Source organism: Bos javanicus, chromosome 10 (assembly GCF_032452875.1).
Source record: "Bos javanicus breed banteng chromosome 10, ARS-OSU_banteng_1.0, whole genome shotgun sequence".
Taxonomy (NCBI): Eukaryota; Metazoa; Chordata; class Mammalia; order Artiodactyla; family Bovidae; genus Bos; species Bos javanicus.
The window spans coordinates 93,070,300-93,082,106 of record NC_083877.1 but is presented as its reverse complement, the minus strand read 5'-3'; the positions used below and the strand labels follow the sequence as shown (position 1 = coordinate 93,082,106).

The 11,807-nt window shown below is 38.2% G+C and overlaps 1 pseudogene; it reads right to left on the bottom strand.

Moving 5' to 3' along the window:
• Positions 1 to 8,465: 8,465 nt before the first annotated feature.
• LOC133255059 (zinc finger protein 639-like) lies at positions 8,466 to 11,476 on the bottom strand (annotated as a pseudogene).
• Between the last annotated feature and the right edge of the window lie 331 nt (positions 11,477 to 11,807).

Sequence of the window (11,807 nt, the reverse complement as noted above, 5' to 3'; positions counted from 1 at the left end):
CAGGATTGTTTGCAAAATGCAATTTAAACAGATCGCTCTTTATGGCTTGCCATTTACCGAAGTAGTAAATAGCAAATAGGCAGTTGTGCCTATGTGTATTTGCTGATCTGTCATACACTGGAAATAAGGCCAGTGCATTATCCCTTTATAAATCAGGGCACGCGTTCATTCTCTGGGAGAGGCATTAAGTTTTTATTGAAAATGAGAAGCCACTGCAGCTGGGGTGAACCACAGAGAGGGCTCCCTGCATTACCATTTAACACATGCATACACAGTTTTCAGAGTGAGTGCAGGGTTTTCTTCGCCTTGTTCTGCCATGTGTTACAGTCAGCATTCCCCTCTACTTCAATGGTCTTAAAGACTACCATTTTCTCATCAACTTTTATCTACCCATGTCGGGCTCGGCTTCATTCACCAGCTCTAATTATGTGACTTCCTTCCTCATGATTCTTTACCTCCATGTCTCCAACATGATTTAGTTCTATAGCATTTTCAACACTCTTTTCAGGCCCCGGTGGCTATTTCTACACAGTTGAAATCTGCTAGTGCTCTTACGATAATGTCCTTCACCCTTGGAAACAGAAAAAGAATAGCAATAATCACTGCTTCTCAGTATGAGACCTCCAAACATTGTATGCCTTCCTTCTTTTAAATGTCTTACATCTTTTTATTTTTTTAATGAAATAAGAAGAACACGGGTCTCATAGTATTAGCTCTCTCATACATGTATGAAATAATCAACATGTGTGTGATTTATGCAGTTAAAGATTTATGGTTTGGGAATGCATCTACTGTATCCTCATCTCTTTTATTCCTATAAAGAATTAACAATTGGTACACCAAATGCTGGGTTACACACTGCCTGCAATTTGGAAACACTGCTCTGAACTACATTATAAAAATCAGAGAAAATTTCATTCAGGTATTCATACAGGTCAAAAATAAATAGCATTTATGGAGTAAGTCTGATTTGGTATAACGTTCTCACAATTTATGGGAAACTAAGCTGATAACTGAATTTTGTATTGAAATTTTAATCTGTACTTTAAAAACACCATTTAGAGTTAAAAGGATACAACTGGCTAATTCTGCTCAATCTCCAGAACAGTGTAGAACTTAATGCAGAATTCAACTGAATTTTCATATATCCTGTAGGATGGAGCATGCGATATTTAGGTCCAGGGGAAATGATAGAGAATTCTGATTGGTAGATGGTCTGTTTGTGTTTGAGTAAACATGATAAGGCACCTTCTCTTCATATATGCATATATTTGTAGATTAGTGCAGGTGCTAAAGGAGCTCAGTCCTGGGTGTTCACTGGAAGGACTGATGCTGAAGCTGAAACTCCAGTACTCTGGCCACCTCATGCGAAGAGCTGACTCATTGGAAAAGACTCTGATGCTGGGAGGGATTGGCGGGAGGAGGAGAAGGGGATGACAGAGGATGAGATGGCTGGATGGCATCACCAACTCGATAGACATGAGTTTGAGTGAACTCCAGGGGTTGGTGATGGACAGGGAGGCCTGGCGTGCTGCAATTCATGGGGTCACAGAGAATCAGACACGACTGAGTGACTGAACTGAACAGGTGCAAAACTCTCTCAAGGTCACCTTGAAGTTTAATCCACAGTCTAATACATTTAACAATATTATGTTACATAACTTACTGTCTTACTATAAAATGACAGTAGTTTTTTGAAGGGAAAAAAAAGTCTCCCTTAGAAATTAAATCCAGAAGCTGGTTCTACAAACATAGTGTGTGATCTCATAAACTCAGCTTTGGGTTATTCAGAGTAACTTCTAAGTAGCATCAACTGTTCATCCACTGAACGGAGAGGCTTACCTGGTATTATTAACACATTGCAGTAAATATGGCTAACATACAACTCAAAGCAAACATTAAACCTTGGTCACAATTTATGGAAACAACATAAGCAAGACTACTGGGCCACTTCTTCCTCTCCTCTATTTACAAATCCACTCACTTCAGTTCACTTGAGAAGTCCAATTCAGAGCCTGTGGACTCTACCATTCTAGTCCTAAGAGTTATCCTTCTCCTGTTTTATCACAAGTTAAGCACAAAGTTACACTTCCATTGTGAGTTTCCCAAATAACAGGAAGTGAGGTATTAATTGCTTGTCTTCATGAACAGCCCCAACATCAACGCACACATGGAGAAAGTCCTATATTGTAATATACAGTGCATTCTTGAGAGGATACTTAATAAATAAATGTTTACAATCACTAAGTTCACAGATTCTAAATTAAGGTTTCAATTTAAAAAAAAAACTTGAACTTTTTATAAATCCCTTATTGAAAATATACAAGCATAAATATACACAATGGGATATTACTCAGCTATAAAAAAGAATGAAATAATGCCATTTGTAGCAACATGAATTGAGCAAGAGATTATCAAACCCTGTGAAGGAAGTCAGAAAGATAAAGAAAAATACATACGGTATCACTTATATGTGCAATCTAAAATATGACACAGATGAATTTAAGGGCAAAATAGTAACGGACTCACAGGCATAGAGAACAAACTTAGGTTCCCCATGTAGCCAAAGGGGAATGGGAAGGGATGGATTAGGAGTACATGCAAACTATTATATATTATTACATATAGAATGAATAAAAAACAAGGTCCTAAGGTAGGGATAGGGAACTATACATAGGGAACTATGTAGCATAGGGAACTATATTCAATATCCTATAAAAAGCCATAGTAGAAAAGAATATGAAAAAGAATATGTATATAGACAAGATACACATACACATATGTGTATGTGTGTGTGTGTATATATATATATATATATATGTATACATATATAGAACTGCATCACTTTTCTGTATAGCAGAAATTAGCACACCACCGTAAATCAACTATACTTCAATAAAGTAATAAATAAAAACTATCTTTGGTTATTAAAAAAAGAAAATATATAGGCTTATCAATGATGCTGCGATTGCTTTTCTTTAGGTTATCCAACACCTAGAATTATTTCAAATGTTAACAGCACGGATTTCCATTTGCTACAGACCATGCACTCAATGTGCCAGCAAATTTGGAAAACTCAGCAGTGGCCACAGGACTGGAAAAGGTCACTTTTCATTCCAATCCCAAAGAAAGGCAATGCCAAAGAATGTTCAAACTACCGCACAATTGCACTCATCTCACACGCTACTACAGTGATGTTCAAAATTCTCCAAAGCAGGCTTCAGCAATACGTGAACCATGAACTTCCAGATGTTCAAGCTGGTTTTAGAAAAGGCAGAGGAACCAGAGAGCAAATTGCCAACATACCCTGGATCATCGAAAAAGCAAGAGAGTTCCAGAAAAACATCTATTTCTGCTTTATTGACTATGCCAAAGCCTTTGACTGTGTGGATCACAATAAACTGTGGAAAATTCTGAAAGACATGGGAATATCAGATCACCTGACCTGGCTCTTGAGAAATCTGTATGCAGGTCAGGAAACAAGGGTTAGAACTGGACATGGAATAAGAGACTGCTTCCAAATCGGGAAAGGAGTACATCAAGACTGTATATTGTCACCCTGCTTATTTAATTTATATGCAGAGTACATCATAAGAAATGCTGGACTGGAAGAAGCACAAGCTGGAATCTAGATTGCTTGGAGAAATATCAATTACCTCAGATATGCAAATGACACCACCCTTATGGCAGAAAGCGAAGAGGAACTAAAAAGCCTCTTGAGGAAAGTAAAAGAGGAGGGTGAAAAAGTTGGCTTAAAGCTCAACATTCAGAAAATGAAGATCATGGCATCTGGTCCCATCACTTCATGGGAAATTGAAGGGGAAACAATGGAAACAGTGTCAGACTTTATTTTTTTGGGCTCCAAAATCACTACAGATGGTGACTGCAGCCATGAAATTAGAAGACGCTTACTCCTTGGAAGGAAAGTTATGACCAACCTAGATAGCATATTCAAAAGCAGAGACATCACTTTGCCAACAAAGGTCCATCTAGTCAAGGCTATGGTTTTTCCAGTGGTCACGTATGGATGTGAGAGTTGGACTGTGAAGAAAGCTGAGCGCCAAAGAATTAATGCTTTTGAAGTGTGGTGTTGGAGAAGAGTCTTGAGAGTCCCTTGGACTGCAAGGAGATCCAACCAGTCCATCCTAAAGGAGATCAGTCCTGGGTGTTCTTTGGAAGGACTGATGCTGAAGCTGAAACTCCAATACTTTGGCCACCTCATGTGAAGAGTTGACTCATTGGAAAAGACCTTGATGCTGGGAGGGATTGGGGGCAGGAGGAGAAGGGGACAACAGAGGATGAGATAGCTGGATGGCATCACCAACTCAATGGACATGATTTTGGGTGAACTCTGGGAGTTGGTGATGGACAGGGAGGCCTAGCGTGCTCTGATTCATGGGGTCGCAAAGAGTCAGACATGACAGAGCAACTGAACTGAACTGACACAATTTAATTTTACATGTTTTAGAAAGTTAATTTTTAAGAGATAATCTGAAGTGACTTTGAATACAAAGAAGGAACTTGTTCTAATATTGCAAAAAAAGATTACAATTGAAAAAATTGCAAGAGATTGAGCTTGGATTAAGTCTGGAGTTGTGAAGACAGGGGGTTTTCTGCTGTTGTTTTTGCATAGTCCACAGATAATAAAATGTTATCATAGAAATACGAATGGCAGTCTTCTCTAAACAAAGGACTCTCTGGTGAATTCTCATCCTGTCATTAGCTACATAGAATTATGAGCTTCCCTTTGCATTTAGACCACTAGAATGATGTTCTGATACAAATTTGTGTGACTTTAATAAGTTACCTGAAGTTTTAAAACTTCACTTTCTTAAACTGGGAATAACAAAATTTATAATGTTGGGAGACAATTTCCCATGTTGTTGTTGTTTAATTATTAAGTCATGTCCGACTCTTTTGTGACCCTATGGACTGTAGCCCACTAGGCTCCTCTGTAAATGGAAATCTCTAGGCAAGAATACTGGAGTGGGATGCCATGTCCTACTCCAGGGGATCTTTCCAACCCAGGGACCTAACCTGCATCTCCAGCATTGGCTGCTGCTACTGTGGCTAAGTCACTTCAGTCGTGTCCGACTCTGTGCGACCCCATAGACGGCAGTCCACCAGGCTCCGCAGTCCCTGGGATTCTCCAGGCAAGAACACTGGAGTGGGTTGCCATTTCCTTCTCCAATGCATGAAAGTGAAAAGTGAAAGTGAAGTCGCTCAGTCGTGTCTGACCCTTAGCAACCCCAGGGACTGCAGCCTACCAGGCTCTTCCGTCCATGGGATTTTCCAGGCAAGAGTAGTGGAGTGGGGTGCCATTGCCTTCTCCCCAGCATTGGCAGGCAAGTTCTTTACCACTGAGCCACCAGGAAGGCCCAATTTCCCATGAGTCTTCCGTATTTCTGCTTATCTTGTGAATCAAGATCCTCCTAACACTTTGTTCCAGACTACCTTTTCAAAAATATTTGCACAACAACCTTGAAAGATATATGCCAGGCTAGAAGCACTACCTTTTGCTGTCCATGATAATAATAATCATAATAGCTCCTTCCTGAGCAAAAACTGGGCCAGTTTGCTTATAGTCCCTTTAAAAGATTGAAGTTTCCTAAAATTTGGGCTTCCTCTCCTATAATACAACCCAGGAGTCGCCTAGCTCTCACTGCATTGCCCTATAGGAATCTGGATGTGGAGACTGGGACAAATGCTGATAGTCTGGTTTCTGCAGTTTCTGTAACATACAGCTCTTCATCTCTGTTCCACTAGTCTGTATCTTCTACCTGCATCTGGGAATCTCTGTCAACTTGCAGGCATGCAGAATAAAATCTCAACCCCTTCACAGTTCCTGACATACATTTCATATTGTTGTTGTGGAAATCAAATTATACAATGCTTTTATAAACCTTAGCTCTGTGCTAGGGCAAAGAAGCATTCAAAAATTTTAGCTGTAACATTATTAATTATCACTCAATCCAATGTTTAATAACATCTATAAAGTTATCATTAAGCCTCACTTTTGAAAAGCTGTACTTAATTATAGATTTTTAGGACTTTATACCATTTTGCTTCTCTATTTTCTTTCATAATTGAATTAAATTAGTGAAATTCAAATGAATCAAAAGTTGTACTTTTAATATGCTTAATATGTCTACTATTTTAGCATTTTCAATTTTCTACTCAATTCAAAACACATTATGACATAAAACAGTCTAATAATTGAACAAACACTGTTATACAAAGATACTAATATTTCTAAAATCAAACAGTTGGCAGACAGAATATTCCAAGTATGAGATAGTGGCAAATATTTGCTAAGTGGTGTATGAAAGCAGATTCAGTATGTATAAGGAGGAAAGTTGATGGGTGGGATTAATTATTTTAAGGGTATGTACCACCTGTGGACAGTATATAAATTTAAAACCTTAAAATTTCATAAATTTTTACTTATTTTAAAACTATGACTGTATGTCTCATTTTATAAGCTTTTATTACTATGCCTACTTGTGGTCAAACTACCAAGAAGGAAAGTGAAAGAACTTAGTCAAGTTTTCAATAACAACAAAAAATAATAATGAATCAAACAATTAACATTAAATATAAAGTTATTAATGACATCAATTTTCTGAAGTTTGTTTTTTTTTAATATACACAAAATGTCTTTTTATTTTCAGTTTATACTATAATAAATGCCTCATAGATAAGTAAGACAAAATTATTTTCCTGAGTAAATATTCAACCCAATTACTGAGCTGAATTTAGAGATTGTAAATCTTCTCAACAAAAGGAAAGGTCATGAATTAAGAAATAAACTTCTGTAATCTGGTACCTTTATTACAATTAATAAGCAGGTAATAAGTAAATATTGAAAGAATAAATTAAAAATTATGAAGACTCTTGATGAAAGGGAAAGAGGAGAGTGAAAAAGTTGGCTTGAAATTCAACATTCAGAAAACTAATATCATAGCATCTGGTCCCATTACTTCATGGCAAATAGATGGGGGAACAGTGGAAACAGTGACAGACTTTATTTTTTGGGATTCCAAAATCACTGCAGATGGTGACTGCAGCTATGAAATTAAAAGACGCTTGCTCCTTGGAAGAAAAGTTATGACCAACCTAGACAGCATATTAAAAAGCAAAGACATTACTTTGCCAACAAAGGTCCCTCTAGTCAAAGCTATGGTTTTTCCAGTAGCCATGTACGGATGTTGAGAGTTGGACTATAAAGAAAGCTGACAGCTGAATAATTGATGCTTTTGAACTGTGGTGTTGGAGGAGACATTTGAGAGTCCCTTGGACAGCAAGGAGATTCAACCAGTCCATCCTAAAGGAGATCAGTCCTGAATATTCATTGGAAGGACTGATGCTGAAGCTGAAACTCCAATACTTTGGCCATCTGATGCAAAGAAGTTACTCATTTGAAAAGACCCTGATGCTGGGAATGAAGGCAGGATAAGGGGATGACAGAGGTTAAGAATGGTTGAATACCATCACCGACTCAATGGACATGAGTTTGAGTAAATTCCAGGAGTGGAGATTGACAGGGAGGCCTGGTGTGCTGCAGTCCATGGGGTTGCAAAGAGTTGAACATGACTGAGCGACTGAACTGAACTGAACTGGTGGGTTGGATGGTAAAGAATTTGCCTTCAATGCAAGAGACTTTGGTTCAGTCCCTGGGTTGGGAAGATCCTCTGGAGAAGGGAATGGCTACCCACTCCAGTATTCTGGCCTGAAGAATTCCATAGACAGAGGAGACTGGCAGGCTACAGTCCACGGTGTTGTAAAAGACTGGACTGAGCAACTACATTTTCACTTTCTCTTTTAACTTTCTTTTTCTGACCCTCTGTGTTTATGGCATTTGTCTTTCAATGAAAGAAAGCATTTTGTTAATTATAAAGAAATGTATCATTTCACTTAAATGTAATAAATATAGGTAGTCTTCAGTATAATATAAAAGTAAAAGCATCATAAAACAAATAAAATGAATACTGAAAACAAAGTCTTCTTGGAGATGCTGTTGTTGTTAAATGGCTAAGGTATGTCTGGCTCTTTGTGACCCCAGGGACTGCAGCAAGCCAGGCTTCCCTGTCCTTCATTATCTCCCTGAGTTTTCTCAAACTCATGTCCATTGAGTTGGTGATGCCATCCAACCATCTCATCCTCTGTTGTCGCCTTCTTCTCCATAACTCTTCACATCAGATGGCTAAAGAATTGGAGCCTCAACTTCAGCATCAGTCCTTACAATGAATATTTAAGGGTGCTTTCCTCTAGGATTGATTGGTGTGTTCTCCTTGCTGTCCAAGGGACTCTCAAGAGTCTTCTCCAATACCACAATTTGAAAGCATCAATTCTTTGGCACTAAGCCTTCTTTATGGTCCAACTGTCACATCTGTATATCCTGGAAAAAACATAGCTTTGACTATATGGACTTTTGTCAGCAAAGTGATGTCTCTGCCTTTTTTTTTTTTTTTAACATTGCCAAAGTAGTTATTTCACATCAACATTATGGAATTTAAAGAGAACAATCAAGGTGTCTTGTGGATTGGAAATTGACTTATTAATTCCCTTTCATTTCCAAACTTCATCAAGCATTCACCACAGTTATGAGGTAAATCAGCTGAATGTTTGTGATCTAGATGAATTTTAAAATCTTCAGTTTCTCCTGTTGAATATTCAGAGTATTGACATAAGCAAATCCCTTCAGATAAATGTGATTTAAGTGTTTGCAATATTCTAGCATACTTGAGAAGCCCTTCCCACAGTCATCACAAACATGTGGAAAGAATGTATTATGTCCAATAGCAACATATCTGTTAACATTTGTATGAAGTCTACTCTGAAACCCACATACTTGACTAACAAAGAAGTCTTTACATTTGTCAGATGTGATTTTGTTTAAGAGGCTCTATTGTCCATGTTCTCCATTGTTATACTTATTACTTTATTAATTAACTGCATGCTCATTTAACACATGGCTATACAAGCCTTCTGGATCATTCGCTTCATGTTCACAGAATAGACACAAGTACTGTTCATCACAGCTGTGCTCCTGGAAATGTAGGTAGAGTTCCCTGCTCTAGGAGAACTGTACGTCACACTTCTCACACCCATAAAGGTGATCACTAAAATGGGTGTCTGCAATGTGCCCGCTCGGGGTCTCAAAAATTACTTTTTTTTTTAATTAATTAATTTATTTTAACCACTCAATATTGTGGTGGTTTTTGCCATACACTGACATGAATCAGCCATGGGTGTACATATGTCCCCCATCATGAACTCCCGTCCCACCTCCCTCCCCATTCCATCCCTCAGGGTCATCCCAGTGCACCAGCCCTGAGCGCCCTGTCTCATGCATCAAACCTGGACTGGCGATCTACTTCACATATGGTAATATACATGTTTCAATGCTATTCTCTCAAATCATGCCACCTTCGCCTTCTCCCACAGAGTCCAAAAGTCTGTTCTTTACATCTGTGTCTCTTTTGCTGTCTCCCATAAAGGGTCATCATTACTATCTTTCTAAATTCCATATATATGCATTAATATACTGTATTGGTATTTTTCTTTCTGATTTACTTCACTCTGTATAATAGGCTCCAGTTTCATCCACCTCATTAGAACTGATTCAAATGCACTCTTTTTGATACCTGACTAATATTCCATTGTGTACATGTACCACAGCTTTCTGTCTTATAATCACAGTATTTACAAATGTCGGGATCCTCTTCATGCAGTTTGGATGTTTGATCAGAAGCTGGTAGCGAAACTTTCTCTGCAGACTCAGCACACCTTTGAATAAGTATGCTTCAAGATCATATGCTGCTTTAAATCAGAAAAATATCTTCTGTTGGATTCACAAAGTTCACATTTATAGGGGTCACTGCTATTAGCTCTCAATAAGGTCGTTTCTGCTGGGCAGTCACATTCAAAGCTTGGCTCTTGCCAATAATTTTGCAAGGTTTAGCTGGTGACTCTTCATCAGTTTCGTCTCGGAGAGTCTCAGAGGATTTGTTTCCTGTCTCCATATCATAATCTTCAGAAATTTCATGCACGTCTGCGGCAACTGGAACATCTTCAGTAGTGGAACTTCAGTGGGGCTGTCTTCTTGAGTTTGCTGATGGGCTGATTCAGGAGAGTCAAACTCTTCATCACAGATTTCAATATCAGCAGATTTTTCTGTAGGAAAGGCAGTGTGGTCTCGAATTCTAAGTACAGGACCGGGAACCAGGTTGTGTTGATTTCTGTTTCTGACCTTGATTCCATCTGTAAATTTTGGCAAGTCATTTGATGTCTCTGTATCTGAATCATCATCTTTATTGTCAAAATATTTTGTCTGGTTGTCTCATAGAACACTGTAACAATGATCAAAAAAAAAAAAAAATTCCACTGAACCTATATGCAATTCTGCTTATTCCAGAGGAATCTGAATAAGTAGAAAGATGTGAAGTCTTCCTTTTTCTTTTTGTAGGATATTCATTCATATCTTTTAAATTTGCTGTAATGTTTAATACTTGAGTGAGGAAAAAATAAATTACAGAGAAGTTTTCACAGATGGTAAAATATGCACTCCTCATCTGTGCCACAAGCCGTAGGGGCCCCCAAGACGGCGGGAGGTGAGGAGTTGAGGAGGTGAGAATCGGGGCCTAGGAGGGACCATAGGCCTCCAGCCCCGGGGGTGGTCTGGTGGCCCATGACCCCTACAGGCACCTCTGTACCAACACGAATTCCTTCAGGGCATGTCTCTGCTTTTCAATATGCTATCTACATTAGTTGTCATAGTCTTTCTTTCAAGGAGCAAGCATCTTTTAATATCATGGCTGCAGTCACCATCACAGTGATTTCGGAGCCCAAGAAAATAAAGTCTGACACTGTTTCCATTTTTCCCCATCTATTTGCCATGAAGTGATGACACCCAAAGCCATGATCTTAATTTTTGGAGTGTTAAGCCAGCTTTTTCACCCTCCTCTTTCACTTTCCTCAAGAGACTGTTTAGTTTCTCTTGCTTTCTGCCACTAGAGTGGTATCATCGGCATATCTGAGGTTGTTGAAATTTCTTCTGGCAATCTTGATTTCAGCTTGTGATTCATCCAGCCCGGCATTTCACATGATGTATCCTGCATATAAGTTATATAAGCAGGGTGACAATATACAGCCTTGACATACTCTTTTCTCAATTTGGAACCAGTCCATTTTTCCATGTCCAGGTCTAACTGTTGACTCTTGTCCTGCACGTAGGTTTCTCAGGAGACAGGAAAGGTGGTCTGGTATTCCCATCCATTTAAGGAATTTCCACAGTTTGTTGTGCTCCACCCAGTCAAAGGCTTACCAGAAGTAGATGCTTTTTCTGGAATTCCCTTGCTTTTTCTATGATCCTGGATTCTTTATCTCTATTGGAGACAAAACTCATTATCAGATTGAAAGTTTGTTTCATATCAACAAAAGATTTCCTAATAACTGATACAAACATATTCAAGGATTTTAGAATGAAGGAAATAAGGAATTTCACATTCCTAACTTTAATAATCTCCTTGAGGCTACTTTAGCTTTCAAAATAAGGGAATGTATAGACTAAGAAGAGGAAGGATAATTAAAATATATAATAAAAGGTAATATAGTAAAGATAATTTTTAAACTTCAAATAAAGGTTACCAAAATGTTACATTAAATTTTATTTCAAATAATTATGACATCCTTCTAGGTTAGATTATAACAATGACCCAACAGTACAATTGCAATGTATCCACATTTACGTGGTTCTTTTAAAAAAAAAATCACAATTCCAAAATCAATAGCAGTTTTAAGACCAG